This window comes from Ictidomys tridecemlineatus, chromosome 15 (assembly GCF_052094955.1).
Source record: "Ictidomys tridecemlineatus isolate mIctTri1 chromosome 15, mIctTri1.hap1, whole genome shotgun sequence".
Classification (NCBI taxonomy): domain Eukaryota; kingdom Metazoa; phylum Chordata; class Mammalia; order Rodentia; family Sciuridae; genus Ictidomys; species Ictidomys tridecemlineatus.
The window spans coordinates 54354639-54370794 of record NC_135491.1 but is presented as its reverse complement, the minus strand read 5'-3'; positions in this window follow the sequence as shown (position 1 = coordinate 54370794).

Sequence of the window (16156 nt, the reverse complement as noted above, 5' to 3'; positions counted from 1 at the left end):
GCCTCTCCAGCTTCAGCCCTCCCAAGCAGGAGAGGATCACTGGGCAGACTGAGGGACGCTGAGCTTCCGAGAGGTCTCCACCATTCCCTGGATTGTTATGGTCCTCCAAATGTGGTCCTGGATGCCAGAGAGTTCCCAAGATTGTTTCAAGGGGTCTTTGAGGTCAAATGACTTAACTCGGTAACATAAAGACACCGCTTACCCTGATACTGTGTTGTGAGCTGCCCCCATGGTGTAGAAACAGCGGTGGATCCAATTGCTGGTGGCTTAATGGGAATCCAGGGGACGGAGTCATCATCACTATGTTTCTCTCTCCCACATGCTGGCAAGAAGAAAGAAAGAACGGAGCCGATTCTCTTTAAGAATGCCCTCTATGAAATAATGAAAGTGATCGATTTCATCAAATCTCAACCCTTGAGCCTACAACTCTTAATGTTTGGTGTCATAAAACAGGAAATGCAAACGCTTGCACACAGGATGGTTCCAGAAGACCACCCGTGCTCCTGCTCCTGCTCCAGCTCCAGCTGAGCTGACCCAGCCACGTTTGCAGGGAACATGATTTTCACTGGGAAAAACAACTGTCAGACAAATTATGACTATTCAGACTGGGGCCTTTGGCAGACAATTTCTTGAAAATGAATAAAATGAGACTGTCACTTCCAGGGGGGGAAAAAATCCTGACAGCATGTGTTGCCAGTGCTCAAAGTCCAACTTTCAAGAGAAAATTAGAATTTGGGAAAATTTGTATCTGCAATTGTGAGCTTGACAGCTTCCCAGTATTTGACTACTTTGGAGATGAGATTGGTGGTATTAACAAATGTGATTTTTTAAAATGAAGTATAGATGAAATGGGAAAACATATGAAAAAATTCTGTATACGCCAAGGAGCCCATATTTCCCTAATGACCAATGTGTTGTGCATTAAAAGATCCATTCGGTGTGCAACTGAACCAATAAAATTTAATTGAATAGAATACCCAAAAGTCTGTTGATATGGTTTTAGATTCCACATTGCAATTAATCTTAGAAAATGTACCCCTTGTTGAGTTTTGGTGTAGTATCAAAGAATACTACCCCCAATTACCTGAGAAAGCTATTAAAATACATTCCCCCTTTCTAGCTACATGAGTCTATGTGAGTCTGGATTTTCTTCAAATCCTTTAACAACAACAACAAAATTAGGACAAATTAAATGCAGGAGTTGAGGTGAGAATTCTGGCATCTTCCTTTAAACCAGACATTAAAGATTTAGAGCAGAAGAAGTAGCTCAATGGTAGAGTGTTTTCTTAGCACTTATAAAGTTCTGGGTCCCATCCACAGCACCTGGGGGAAAAATTTACAATGTTTGCTATTGTGCTAAATTGCTTTTTTTTGTTTGTTTGCTTTTGTTTTGGAAACCATGATTATTTTTAATAGAATTATGTTATTTATGCCAAAATGTAATGGTTGTTTTGTGTTGTTACATTCAATGCACTGATAAATAAGTATTTAAAACTCATGTTAGGTGGAATTTCTACCAGTATAAATATCAACAGATATAACACACATTACCAAAGCTCTTTGGCTTCTCAGTAGATCATGAGTGTATATGGTTACCAAGACCAAAAGTTTGAGAACCTCCATGCTAGACCTTCATCATGTCACCTTTTTGATCTTTCACTTTTCAATTTTCACTGCTCAGAGAGATGAGCTACTCTGGGTTTCCTAGTGGGTGTTCATCACCCCAGAGCGGGTTGCATTTCAGAGTATGCTCATGTTACCCAATTAGCTAAGGTTTTGCAAGGCTAGGGGATTTGGGATTTGGGAGGCTTAATGACTTGCAGCATGGAAAGCCCTGCTGTGAAAAATAACACCACCCAGCTGTGGGAATCAGATGCCCACTGAGAGCTGCCCTTGGACGTGCCCGCCCTTCACCCTGAACTCATGGAACCTGGACCTGTCCACCTCCCAGGACACAGCAGCTGGGCTGGCCAGGTGAGCACTGCACCCTGTCCTCCCACGGCCCTGGGAGTGAATCGGAATCCTGGGGTCACCTCCTTAGACAGAGCTTCGGCTCTCTTCTTTCTCCCCATTGGTCATCATCCAGACCTGACTGACAGGCAGCCAATGAGAATGCAGGCCCTGACACAAGCCCGCCCCCTCCGAGCGGCAGGCATCTTCAGGCCTCATCTAGCCTCCTCCTGGGGTGTGTTGTCATGGCCTGGACCAGATGGACTCCCCCAGGAGGTTTGGCGAAAATGTCTTCCTCCCTTGAGCATCCGGGCCCCCCATGCTCGCAGGCACCCATCTGTTCCTCCTGAAAACGCGTCTCGGCCATTGGGCTTGGGATGATCTGGAATTTTCACTGCAAATGACATATCTCTGCCCCATTTCCTCTGACACCCAATTCCCAATTTCACAGGTGATGGGTTTGCTGGAAAGACAGACTTTAACGCCACGCTAGCATTTTGGAGTTCTGTGTCAGGCTGTGGTGCCCAAATCCTCCCACCTACTATTGTTCTCTGGGAAAAAAACTGGAGAACGGTGAGGAAGGGCTTGGGCAGAAGTTCGTACACCCCAAATGCACTTCTTTGATGATGGAGGATTGGGATGGGGCTTCAGGGCCGCTCCCGGCTGCCTCCCTAATCTTTGCTTATTCTGTCTCCAGACCAAAGGAATATTGTGAGCATAATTCAAGAAAAAGCCAAAACCAAGTGCACCAATTAATACTAAAGGGACATAAAGACAAGAGCCAACACAGTGCTCTCAGACACTAACAGATAGTTGGCTTTGGAAGCCTGGTCGTGGATGGTCCAGGTTCCTTGGTCGGTCAATCGTTGAGCTGATAACTGGGATAGGGTGAAGGGGTCACAGAAACAGGAAGGCCGACTCTCCTCCCACACAGCCAATAGTGACTGGCCTGGAGGAACTGAGAGTACATCCTTTCTGAGCAGGATTCTCAGCCTCAGCACCTCTTTGGGCCAGAGAGTCTTGTCGTGGGAGACTGTCCTACACATTGCAGGACACTTAGCAGTGGCCCTGCCCTCTATCTACCCCGTGCCACTAGAAAGCCCTGGACAAGTTGCCACCACTCAAAACGTTCCCAGGCATTACCAAATGTCATGTGGGGGCAAAATAGTCCTCATTGTTGGACTGTAAGAACAGAGCCTGATTCCTGCCTTGGGGACATATGACCTGGTGGCAATCAGCCCAGTGAATATCCTTTACTCTGGAAAACCAGCTTAGAAAGTCATTCTCCATGGGCAAGAGCATGGGGCAGGGGTGGGCAGAGGGTTCTGTCCACACCACTCCATTGGAGATGAGAGTGGCATAAGAGCCCACCTCTTCTACTCGGAGAGAAGCAGAAACCTAACCTCTCCACCAACAGTTTCCACGAGAAAGGAAACGTACTGGGTGGATGTTTCAAAGTTCGGTGTCTCAGTGTTGGGTTCACCCATGGGCAGCCCAAGTACTCAGACTGGCAGCCCTTCCCTGGAAGTGTTTTCTGCTGCTCTATCTCACATCCCCTCTTTCTCTTTCAGACCTTTCAACAGGCAGCAAAGGTCATCTGTATTTCACAATGATTAAACAGGCCTTTGTTCCTGCCCAGGGGTTGAGGTCTCTCACTCTGGTAACACCTTCCACCATTAGCTACAGAACAGACGTTTCTGGATTTGCGTCCGTCCTACCCCCATGGGTTTTCAGGGTGACCCTGTAGATTTTAACCTGGGACAGTGTCAAGGAGGACCAGTTTCCCCATCCTGTGAAACAAGGAAGAACTTGGGCCAAAGTCGGGTGGTAAGAAGAAAGCACAGTATTGTACCAGGAGACCTGGGAGACCACAGGGGAAGTACTACCCCTTCACTGTCCCCTCTTAACTGTCCCCAGCAAGCCCTGCACCACTCTCAGGTTCAGCTTCACAGTCTGCAGAACAGAACTGAGTGATATGTATAGTACGGATCTTTCCTGAAGGTTAAGTAAGGAACATACATAATAAAGACTGATCCAGGGAGTGGCTCAGAAAGGAGGAGGCTCCCGAATCTCCCAGGGCAGATTATGGATGGAGGGAGGGCACATGAGCAGGGACAAGAGGTGGAGAGATGGGTCCCTAGGACATTCTGGCGGCTGTGAAACTTGAAGTAGAAATATCTGAAGAATTCTTTTTTTTTTCCTGAAAAAAGGAAGTTGTGTTTGTTATAAAAGTCTATTTCACATCTTTAAAAAAAAAATCTTAAATAACCAGTAGTTTATTCATCCAAGCTTTCAAAGTCAGACTCCTGTCTTCTGATGGCACATTCTACAGAAAGATCCGAGAGGGAATTTAAAAAAATAGCTAATTCTCTCTCTCTCTCTCTCTCTCTCTCTCTCTCTCTCTCTCAAACCTCCTCTTGAGTTCTCAACAAACCCGGGTTTCCTCAACCCATCTTTGATAGGATTCTGCGGACAGTCGCAGGTCCTCTGCCCCTGAATTTCTGGGTGTGCAGAGCCGCTGGGCAGGTAGGCTAGGGTAGGACAGAGGTGCTGGACAAAGTCGGCCATAGGCCTTTTCCGTCGAAAATAGCCTCTGCCTTCTGGCCTAGACTAGGCGCTGGCAAGGACCACTAGGGCGACACTCTCCATCATTTAACGTGAGTGGAGCGCCCTGCGCTATAGTGCGCCTTGCTGGGGGTGCGTGGCCGTGGTGTCGGGGGCCAGCACCCAGGCTGCATCATCGCGGAAGCATTCAAGCTGAACTTCCTGGAGTGAATCTGTGAAAAGAATTGGTGGGGGGTCCCTTTGTCCCCACAGACTTCCCAGATCCCAGGAGAAAGGCTGGGGGAGTACCCCAAGGGCGCGTGGCCCCGGGGAGGCCCCACTGCCTAGTAGTGGCAGCCCCATGTTGGAAGGGAATCCAGCCACCGGGGGCAGCAGGCAGCTCCAGGTCACGGTGTGTTTTTTCTTTTGAAAATAATAGCTTTATCCAGGTATTGTTGACCTACCGTAAAATTCACCGTTTGTCAAAGTCGACTACTTTTTGTTTGTTTGTACAGTGATTTTAGGTTCATAGCAAAGTTGAGTGGAAGCTACAAAGATTTCCCAAATACCCACTGCCCTGACATGCGAAGAACCTCCCACTCCCCCAGTCCCAGAGTCCCTCAGTCCTCAGCGGACATCAGACCCACTCCTGGTAGTAGGCGTGGGTTTCCACTGCCTTGTGGTCGGGCAGGGTATTTCCTCCGCCCTAAAGCCCCTCTGTGCTCAGCTTCCTGCTTTAAATAGACAGTTCAGTGGTTCTATCTACCTACCTACCTATCTATCTACCTACCTACTATCTATCTACCTACCTACCTACTATCTATCTATCTATCTATTTATATTCGCCAGGTTGTGCCACCATCTCCACCCTCTAACTCCAGAAGCTTTTTATCACCCCAAAGAGAACCCCACAGCCCTTAGCAGTGGCTCTCTTCTCCCCTCACTATGCCTGACAGCTGCCAATCTACCTTCTGGGCACGGATTTGCCTGTCCTGGACTTTTCATCCAGATGGGATCACACAATGTGCGTGCTTTGTGACTGGCTTATCTCACATAATGTTTTCGAGATTCACGCATGTTACAGCATGTATCCACTTTTTTGTGGTTTTTCATTGTTAAATGCTATTTCATTACATGGCTATGACACATGTTCTTTATCTATTCATTAGTTGAATTTGCATTTGGGGGCCATTATCAACGATGCTAAACTATGAACATGCAAACTTTTTGTGGAGACACGTTTTCATTTGTCTTGGCTGTGTACCCAGGAGTAGAATTGCCGGGTCCTACGGTAACTCTGTGTTCGATGTTTTCAAGACCCACCTAAGCTGGTTTCCAAAGCAGCTGCATCTCCTTACAATTCTCGGAGGGCTCTGTGTCCTCACCTGCCCTGGTTGTAGCGGCTCTTTTTCAATTCATTCACTTCTTTCATTTATGCACCTGATAATTATTGAGTGTGCCTGTGTTCTAGGGACTGGGCGTGCAGTGAGCAGAGCCACAGGGGGTGCAGCGTGTGGTGGGCGAATGAGAATAGAAAGAAAGATGAACCTGGAGGAAGAACCACAGTGGAGAGGACAGGTTGACACTGAGACAGGACATGCAGGGAGGTCCAGATTTTCAGAGTTCAGGGCAAGTTCCCCCAGGAAGTGATGAGTCAGCTTGCAGAGTCGAGCAGAGGTTTCTGAGCAACGTTGTCAGAAACGTGCCCTGGTTCCTCCATCCGGCTGTGGAGTAGCCAGATCTCCATAGCAGAGGTTGAGCAGGGAACTCCACGGAGGCTTGTGTAGGTGCAGACTGGATCCCTCAACCTCCATCCTCTGGGTAAACTGTGGCCTTATTCCACCCTCCCTTATCCGAAAAGAGGTTCTCAGACAAATGAAGTCCATGGTGAGGACAATGGCGGTAATGACCGTGTTGGTGGCGGATGGTGATGCTGCCTGTGATTTTGCGGGTGATTCTATGTGGCAGTGCTGTGCTGGGTCACCCTGTTCCTCACCATAACACCACCACGTGAGATTGGAAAGGGGAGGAAATGAAAAGGCAAAGGGGCAGGGGTGCTGAGGAATCAGGCTCCCGGTTGCAGAAATCATTCCGAGGCAAATATCCCTCAGTCCGTGTTCTGATAGCAACAGAAATAGGCACTTGGTTTCAGAAAATATATTTCATGCAGTTTAATTCTGTTTTTACTTAGAAGCATATTTATCTCTTGAATATGGAATGCAATTTCTTTTATTTCAAATTACTTCTCCCGTATTAAACTAAATGGTTTAACTTAATCACATATAACAACCCTCCCAGAATAAGGGTCTGGGTCCCAAATCTTGCTACAAATTAGTTTCTAGCCTGGGCAATAAATGGATACCTGGAACAAAGTCAAAAAGGGAAACCACTTTAATTAGGTGGGAAAGTATCTCCAATCAGTTCCAGAATGGCTGTCACTGGATTTATGGTACACCTCCCAACTCTAAATCTTTTCATACCCAGCTGAAGGGAGAAAGCCCAGAGTATGATTTCTTAAAAACCTAAGTATTTATCTCTCTAAATAAGTGCCTGTAGAAAATGTGAGTGGGATGGGTAGAAGGAAATCCAGGCTCATCCTGCTCAAGCCTGCCACCTCGAACACTGTTTCCATTTAGTTGCAAGGGTTCTAGAAGGATTCATCCAGTCAACCCTTCCTTGGATCCTTTCCACAAGCAGAGCCTCGCCCTACTCACTGGACACACAGCAGTCACCTTCGTTTTCACGTCTATGTCTAAATGATGGTAACCTGGGGGCTTGTGCCAGCAGATGCTGGCACTGAGACTCAGAGAGGTTAAGGTTAACTGGCCAGACATCACTGTAAAGGTCAGAACCAGGATTCAAACCCAAGTCAGTCCAGCTGTAATATTGGGAGCTCAAGGAACATACTCGAAAAAAAAAATTGTCATCGATAAAATTTATGCTCAGTCATTTCATATTTATCATTCTTAGCTATTTTGAAGTTGGATCACTTGTTAGTTTCTGTTGTATTCTTTTGTCCTTGTTTTCCCAGGCATAATAGGTGAGTGGACACCTGGTGAAAAATATGCAGACAGCATGGTTCAGTGGAGAAGGCACGGGGTTTGCAGTTGGAAAAGCAGGACTCATCTCTTAGCAACTTGATTTTGGGCTCAGCCACTCTGACCCTTCGTGTCCTCTTCTGAGTAGCCAGAATTAACACATCTGGGTGGAGAGAGAGATGGCAAAGATGAGGAGAGAAAAATGCCTGGTGGATTCTAAATTGCCATCCACCTTATTTACTGCTTTTAAACTCTTAGAAGAGTATGATTAAGTCTGACAGGAGAAATCTGCAAGTTCTTCTCTGAGTTAATTGGAGAGGCCTGTCATGTCAGGAAGTCACAGTGACCCCCGTGAGTGTTTGCCAACCCGTCCTTCTCGTCCTGCATGGTTGGTGTAGTGATTGCAGAGCGGGTGTGCACCGGCTCTCTCCATTGATGTTCTGGATTCTGTTCCAAACACTTTGTGCGTAGTATCTAATGTAATCTCCGCCACAGATCTACGTGATAGGTAACATCATAATGCTTACTTTGTGCCTGGAAACTGAGCAGAGGTTGGTTCAGTTTGCTGACGCTAGCCCCGTTGGATCCCAGCTTCTTCCACTCCTTCCTTTGCACTATAGTGGGGAGCAGACGTTTTCTGCTGGGTGATGGTTGTTAATTTTAATCTAACGTAAGAGGGCGGTAGGCAAGATAATTGCCCCCAGGGGGGCCCATGTTCTAACCCCAGGACCTGTGAATATCTTCCCTGATGGGCAGAAAGGAACATGCCGATGTGATGGAGCCAGGGACCCTGAGTTGGGGACACTGCTGGATTTATGGGTGGACCCAGGGTGATCTCCAGGGGCCTTTTAGAAGTAACAGAAGGAGACGTGACAACATAGCAGAGATTGGAGGGGAGCATTAATGATAGAACGAGAGGCCTGAGCCAAGGAATGGAGGAAATCTACCTCTAGAAGCTGGGAAAGACCAGGAAATGCATTCTCCCAGAGGAGTCCAGTCCTGTAGACTGGGAAGTTCAGCCCAGTAAGACCCACTTTGGACTTCTGACCTCAGGAGCTGAAAGACCCTCAGTTCTGAGCTGCTGATCTTGTGCTGGATTTAGCCACTAGGTTTGAAGCCACTTTTATTTATTTATTTTTTTTACAGTAGCAGTTGAAAGTTAGTACAGGGGATTGGTCAAATGATCTTGCATGACAGACTAAGTAACCAGAATACCATCATAGACGTTGGAACAAACACAGCCTGCTGCGGAACGCAGAGGAGCAGTCAGGGCTGTAATGGCTTGGGAAGCCACCCTTGAGACCAAGGCCGCGAGCCGGGAAGAGCCGTGCTGGAATCCAGACCCTGTTCTCTCTGACCATGTGCCTCCTGCTTCTGCACAAAATGACCTTCTTTCAAGGTCACACATCTAGTTACCAGCAGAGCTGGGCTGGAACCTGGTTCTCAGTCTCCTTAGACAGTTAGCCCTCCGTATCTGTGGGCTCCACGCTCACAGATTCAATCAGGCACAGATCAAGAATATTTGGAAAAAAAAGTCTGTCTGTCCTGAACATGTCATTCTATAAGCAATGCAGGATAACAGCTATTTGTGTAGCATTATCAGTAATTTAGAAATGAATTTAAAATCTGGGGAGGAGGTGTGCGGTTTATATGCTGATTCTATGCCATTTTGCCTAAGGGACTTGAGTGTCTTGGATTTGGGCATCCTTGGGGAGTCCTGGGTCTAGCCCCCTGTGGATACTCGGGGATCTCTGTGTACCTTTTTGAAAGCAAATACAGACCCAGATATGAGCCCAGACTCATCTCAGGATCGCAGTGCCCACCCTGTCCCCCTGGCCCCACACTCCCTCTGGAAGCTCCCGAGCTGGCGCCCAGACCCACGGTGCTGTGTAAGAGATTAACCGGAGGACGGTTGAGCTGGACGTGACATCATCACTAATGAAGTGGTTAATGTTTGCCAAATGTTCCAAGACTGCACTTTGATTCCGCGTCACCCCCGCCCAGCCCTGGTGGAGAGTCCCTGATAGAGGAATCTCTTCTGGCATAAACAAGGGCTGGGGTCACTCAGAGTTCAGGGCATACCCTGCAGAACATCAGGCCCTCCCCGGGCTGAGATTAGGATGCGGCTTGGCGAGCCGTGGTGTTTAGGGGAAGGAAGGAAGCTAGATGTGGCCGGCCGTCCAGCGTGCGTGTGAAACTACGCTCAGTACTTTCAGATGACTTGACTTTCACAATGGCATCGGGAAATGTTAGGATTACTCTCCTCCAAACACAGAGAGTGAGGCGCGGTTACAGCAGACAGCCGCGGGGAAACAGGCATGGGGCCCAAGGGGGAAACAGAGTCACGATTCACAGCTTTGCATAAGCCAAAAAAAGCATACACTGTCCCCTGACTCTATGTCAGATCCCATTATCCAAAGTAAGATGCTGTTGGACGTACAAGTGTCTGGAGTGGAGCTGGTTCATGTCACCTTTAAGGTCCAGGTGGGATGCTGGTGGAAACCACTGTAGCACAGGACACACAGGCTGGGATTGCAGCTGGCTCCCACTTACCTCTTCACTGCGGGTAAACGAGTCATGCTCTGTGGTTTTCCTGCCCATGGTATGGAGAAATAGCCGAGATTTTAGACAGAGGCAAACCTAGGTTAAGGTTCTATTTGGGCCACATATTAACTGTGGCCTTAAGCAGGTCCCTGGCCACCCTCACCCCCACGTGCTTCGTCAGGAAAACAAAGTGGTCGTATGCAGCTTGCAGGGCTCTTTAAGAACTGTAAATAACAAGTGACCCGCAACATCCAGAAAGCAAATTGGGAGCACTGCTGTTCCCAATGCCGGGTGGCTCTATGATGAGAGCATTTGACTGAGTCATCTCTAGGTCCCCATTTTATTGTTTCAAAACCTTTGCCACCCATTTCTGGGGAGCTTATTAACACCTGTTCTAGGACTTGCACTGGCATTGTCTCGGGAACCCTTTATCCCTATTTTAGGAGGTCGGTGTGACCAAGATCCTGGCAGATAAGGACATCTCGGCAGGGAGAGGAAAGTCTGCTGCCAGGAAAATAGTGACAAAGTTGAGATTTGAATTTTGAATCTAAATGTTACTGACTCCTGAGCTCTCACTTTAAAAAGCAAGTCCTTGTTAATAACGTGCGTCCACAGACATCATTGCTTCTGGAGAAAAGACTAGACATAGATGATCTCTTCTTCCAGTGGGCAGGCAGACAAAGCAGTGACGCTGTGCGTGCTCTGAGTCTCCGGATGGCATCAGGACAAGGGAAGCCATGTGCATGCTTTCAGCCAAAACTTGTAACTGAGGACCATTGTCAAGGCTGCGAAGGAAGTGAGACCCAGGTGTGCAGGTACTCACGGTCTTAGGGCCGAAGAGCTGCTCCTCAGGCAGGTAGGAATCTGCTTCCCTGAGAACCAATCAGGAAAACAGGTGTCCAGCCATCAGCTCCGTGCTTGTCCCGTTCCCTGCAATGCAGGTTCAGCTATGGGTGAGGAGGAGGATCACGGGATTCATGGCCATCTCCAAGTTGATTCCCAGAAAATCCACATCTGCTTAGCTTCTCTCAGCTGACCCGCAGACTTCTGGAGACATGAGCACAAGGAAGAGGTCCTGATGCCTAAGGGAAGGCCTGATTAGTATCATTTGTCAACTTCTATGGCACAAGTACACTGAGCACGGAGCTGGCAGAGATGCACGCGGTTAGTCCGGGAACCCAGGTCTCTGCCACGGTCTCTTCCTGGGTCCTTCAACACCTGCTGCTCTTTACTAGGATGTGTGCCCCTCTGCCTAGTAAATGTCCACTCAAATGTCACTTCCTCAGAAGCTACAGCTGGACCCTTGTCCCAGAGGAACAGCCTCTGAGAGTTCAGGAGACTTCTTGCTCCTTTTCCATTGCTTCATGAGACGGGAGAAAGCTCCCAGAGAGAGAGACCTCTTGCTCTGACTACCCATGAGAACCCCGAGCAGGTTCGGGAGGCCTTCGATAGGCACACAACCCTAAGCAAGCTCTTGAGACAGAACTTTTCTGTCAAAATAAGTATTGCAGAAAATCCTGGGTCCCAAGGAAAATTGCATCAAACCCAATCTTTCCATAAAGCAAAGAAAAAGGATCAGAGTGGCTGACGTGTGTACCGCGTACCTCCGAGTCTCCCCCTCTGTGTTTGTGGTTGAACAAGGGAGTTATAATGCTCTTATTTTAAGCTCCTTAGATTCTAACTTCCGGTGACATTCTGGGTATCTCAGGGCAGAGTGAAGACATTGATTTATCTAAAGGCTTTGGAAGTAGTACAGCAGCACCCTGTCTTGTCTCTGGAGGTTGCTGAGCTGATTTGGATAAAATAAGAAACGAGTTGACCCCTTAGCCCAGAACAAAATCAGGACAAAATTAAGTGTTTGAACTTTAAAGAAGTTCACCCAGTTTCTGCCCTTTGGTCTCACCATCCTCCATTCTCCATACCTAATGCCACCGGTGGCCCGCTGCCGGGACATCCTACTGGAAGTCAGCTGCACCTGGGGTATTTCTGGCGTCACCCACAATAGGAAGAAGCCCAGATCCTCTGGGAGCCGCATCCCAAGGGATTTCCTGTCAAATGTGCAGTCCCAGGGAAGCATTTGCAGGTCTGGGAGGTCAGCGGCTGCACTCTTCCTGCTGAGGAGCTCAAGAGAGCCACCAGCCCTTCCCAGGGTCACTTGCTTCTGTTTGTCACCATTGCTGGGGGAGTCGATTTTTCTCCAGATCTGCCCCGATACCGGAAGGCTTCCCGGTGCCCACTCTTGGGCCTAGGTGGCCTTTGGTCAGCTGACCTGACCAGGGACAGTTTCAGGGAGCTGTCATGTGCAAACAGAGTGAGGGGAAGTGCCGTCTGGAGGGCTGTCCTCGCCGTCTTCACCTGCGCCACCCTCAGCCGTCTTCACGGGGACCCCACCTGCTCACGCTTCCCGATTTACAGTCAAGGATATCAGCACTCAGAGCGGTTGAGGAAATGACCTGCAATGACACAGCAAGGACAGGGCCAAGGCAGAACTACGACCCAAAGGTAGGTGTGACGCTAAGCCAGTGTCTCTCCTAACGGGACGGATGTGATTTCATTCAGGAAAGAACGATTTTTGATAAGCAGATCACGTGGTAGCTGAATTGCCGTGGTGCCCTGACTTGGCCGCTCATGGAGACCCTTGCTGGTCTCTAGCTCTTGCAGACAGACAGAAGCCGTGGACACACTGGACATGTCCAGAGGCCTCTGGCCCCGGCTCTTTCAGGGTCAACGGCAGACGTGCTGTTGAACCTCGGCCACCTTCTTTGGCCTCCTTGCTCCCATGGAAGTGAGAGGGCATGGTTATCTCTTCCTTCCATTTTCCCATAAAGTGCTGAGCTGGACAATAGGCCATATATAAGCAGTGGAAAACACATTTTTAATAACTTTGTTCCCACTGTGCATACACTCGCCTCAGATTCAACGAGAGGTATTTGGATCTTTCGTGACTGAGTTCAGCAGCTTATATTTTTCCACACATAATGGTGTTGTCGCCTTTTGGACTCTCTCCTCCTGCAGGCAGGGACTGGCCCTTTGTTCCTGGGTGGTGCGGAGGCCCTGATGGTGGAATTTACTAACCGCAGCGTGAATGACACATTCTACCTCTGCCTTTGCTGGTGGCCCTGGACAGACGCTGCTGGAGGTGCAGAGGTGCGGGTGGGCTGTGCCTTTAGCACATAGTGGCACAAATGCTTTCGTGGCAGGTGGCAGCAGCTGTTGCCTGGCACATCCTGGGGATTGAGGAGGAGGATGAGGAAGCTGGTAGGAGTTTGGTTCAGCAAGGGGTTGAATGGCCCCCCAAAGGCCTGAGAAAGTTCAGCCAAGCAGACCAGAGGATACCGATCTATCAAATGTTAGGAAAACCGGTGGTGAGTCTACACAGTTGGGCTTGGAGAATGATCGGGGGTGAATTGACATTCGGAGATCTGACTCCATCACAGAGAGAACGGGTAAAGTGGTGGGAGAGAAACCACCAGTGTGCACTTATTCTGCTCCATGCTTTACCCATCTTGCTTTAGCTTAATGCCAGGCCAGGCCCCCCATGGATCTGGGCTCCGTTTCCAGACCTCAGAGCCCATTGTTCAGCTACCAGAAAAGAGTATTATTGGTTATTGATCAGGCTGAATCACCTGCTCAACCCTTTCTTTTATGGGGCGTTGTAACTCCATCCCACTTCCCCAAACCCCATAGAGCAGGTCCCTGAGGAAGGAAGTGCCCGGGTTCCAGAAGCAAAGAGAACGGACACAGACAAGCCTGGACCATAGGTACGAGTCAGCGACTGAGGCCACCTTCTCTCCAATACTGGGGTGGGGTGAGCCAGGATGAGCCTCTTGGGGTGAAGGTGAGGCAGGAGACCCAGCTTCAGAGAACTGAGGGAGATTAAGGTGAATCAGGAAGCAGGCCACTTAAATATTATTAAAGATAAATTCCATAGTTCTTAAGGGGACAAAGGGGTTAATCTTGACCTAGACTGGATGGGGCCCTCATACAGAGACTGTGGACTCACTGCCAGGTAGGAAGAGAGCAAAGGCAGAGAGGAGAGGGTGGGGGGGCCTAGTCCTGGGGAGGACGATGACCATCCTCACCTTCCCAGGTGAGTTGACGGAGAGGAGCCCCGTGGCCTACCTCATCCAGCATCCCGAGAGCCCTCGTGGAAGTGTGGTTCACCTCGGGCTGGTGGGGGACAATGACTCTGTGGCCTCCAAGTGGAGCACAGAATCTGTCATGTTTCAAGTCTCAGTAAATATTCACCCAAATGAAAAATACACTTTGTGACAGGCAGATTGCATTTGAAATGTTTCCTACAGGGGATAATCTATTAAAGTTCATTCTAACAGAGAATCCAACAGGTAGGACCAACCAGACAGAGGCCCGTGGAACAGGCAGAAACACAGTTTGACAAAACCATCTGGCCTAATCTAACATGAGGAAGCACCAAGGCAGGAGGGCGCTCTCCAGGATGGCCCCATGTGGGCAGCGGGCATCACTCAGAGTTGCTCAGACGTGAAGTTCAAGTATAGGCAGAGCTGCGAGATGAGGCTGGGGTCAAGTGAACACTCCGGCCTCCTCATCCCCCAGAGAGCTGCGTCCTTGCTCTGTAGGCAGCAGGGGATCACGTGGGACTTGATGGTAAGTGGGACGGTGATACATTCCTGGGGCTGGATGGCGTCATGGGGAGAGGAGTAAGACCGGGGGAGTTGGGATGGTGTGTGAGACGAGCACTTCTGTTGTGATGAAGGCAGTGAGAAGCAGGGGGCAGACACCAATGAAACACAGGTTCCACCAGGGGTGACGACGCCAGTTTTTCTCACCATTTTCTCCAGAACCAATAGTAGTTTAGTCACATAGTGGTCTAGAAAGATGGATATCGGCTCACTTGCGCTCTCTCTTATTCCCTTTCTGTCTCTCTATGCATATATAAGATAGATATGTACATATTTACATGTATAGATAGATAGATAGATTGCATTATACACACACACACACACACACACACACATATAAACACATGCAGGCTGAGTAAGTCACAGAACTGTTTTTGTGTTGTTGAAAAGTAAGGTTGGTAGGAGTTAATTTGGGGAACATCACAAGCACAAATAAATATTCTACAACTGGCTGCAGAACCAGGGAGTGAGCTTGCCTAGCAGTCAGTCTCCACTGGGGCTCCTGGCCTGGCGCTCCCTGACTGCTGTGTAGCTGTCACAGGTGGTGCCTATTGGAGTCCCAGCTCCGGGTTGGCACCTGCTCCCTCTTCTACACTCCCTGGCCTTTGGCCCCTGGGTCCCTCTCCCAGGCCCCTCTGGCCTGGGCTGCTCTCGGTTTCTAGCCCTGGCTCACCCAAGGGGCATCAAGTGCTGCCTCCTACTCCGGCCCCCTGGGGATTCTTGAGTGTCGCCTCATCTCCATGCGCCCAGCATTTGCCAGCAAATTCATTGGGACTCATTTTTAATAAGCTCCTGGGCGCTTGGCTCAAGACCTTAAATATTTCACTTGATTCGTGTCTAAGAGGGAAGGAAACCCCACAAACAAACAATCAATGATGGCCCTCTATAAAATGACAAATATCTATTGGACTTTGCAAAATGCACCCAATACTTTTAAAGGCCTCTGGGAAAATATTAAATTAAAAACTGTCTATGCATTGAGCAACCTGTGGGATCCACCACTCTTGGTGTGTGAAGCTCAGTTACCCGCTCAGTGCCTATGGGTTTATTCCATTTGGCCACAGCTCTCTTTATAAATGGGAGAAAGAGGCGGTGAAACCATGCCCACCTCTCCATGGCTCTTCCTCATGGGCCAATTAAAAACACTCCCACCCACCACATTCTCCTCCCTGTTTGCTCGGTGAGTGGCTTCTGTGTAATTCAGTGGACTTAGAGGAACTGATCGACCAAGAGATTTTTAAATCTATAATTTTACCACAGTGGGGAGAATATGAATAGCTTAATTGACCAAATCTAATTCTCATCTCTGAGGTTTGCCCATGATATGTCAATATTTCCAGAAAAGAAAGAAACCAATATTTATCGAGCACCTACTGTGTGCCAGATATTGAGCTAATGATCCATGATCATTTGATCTCC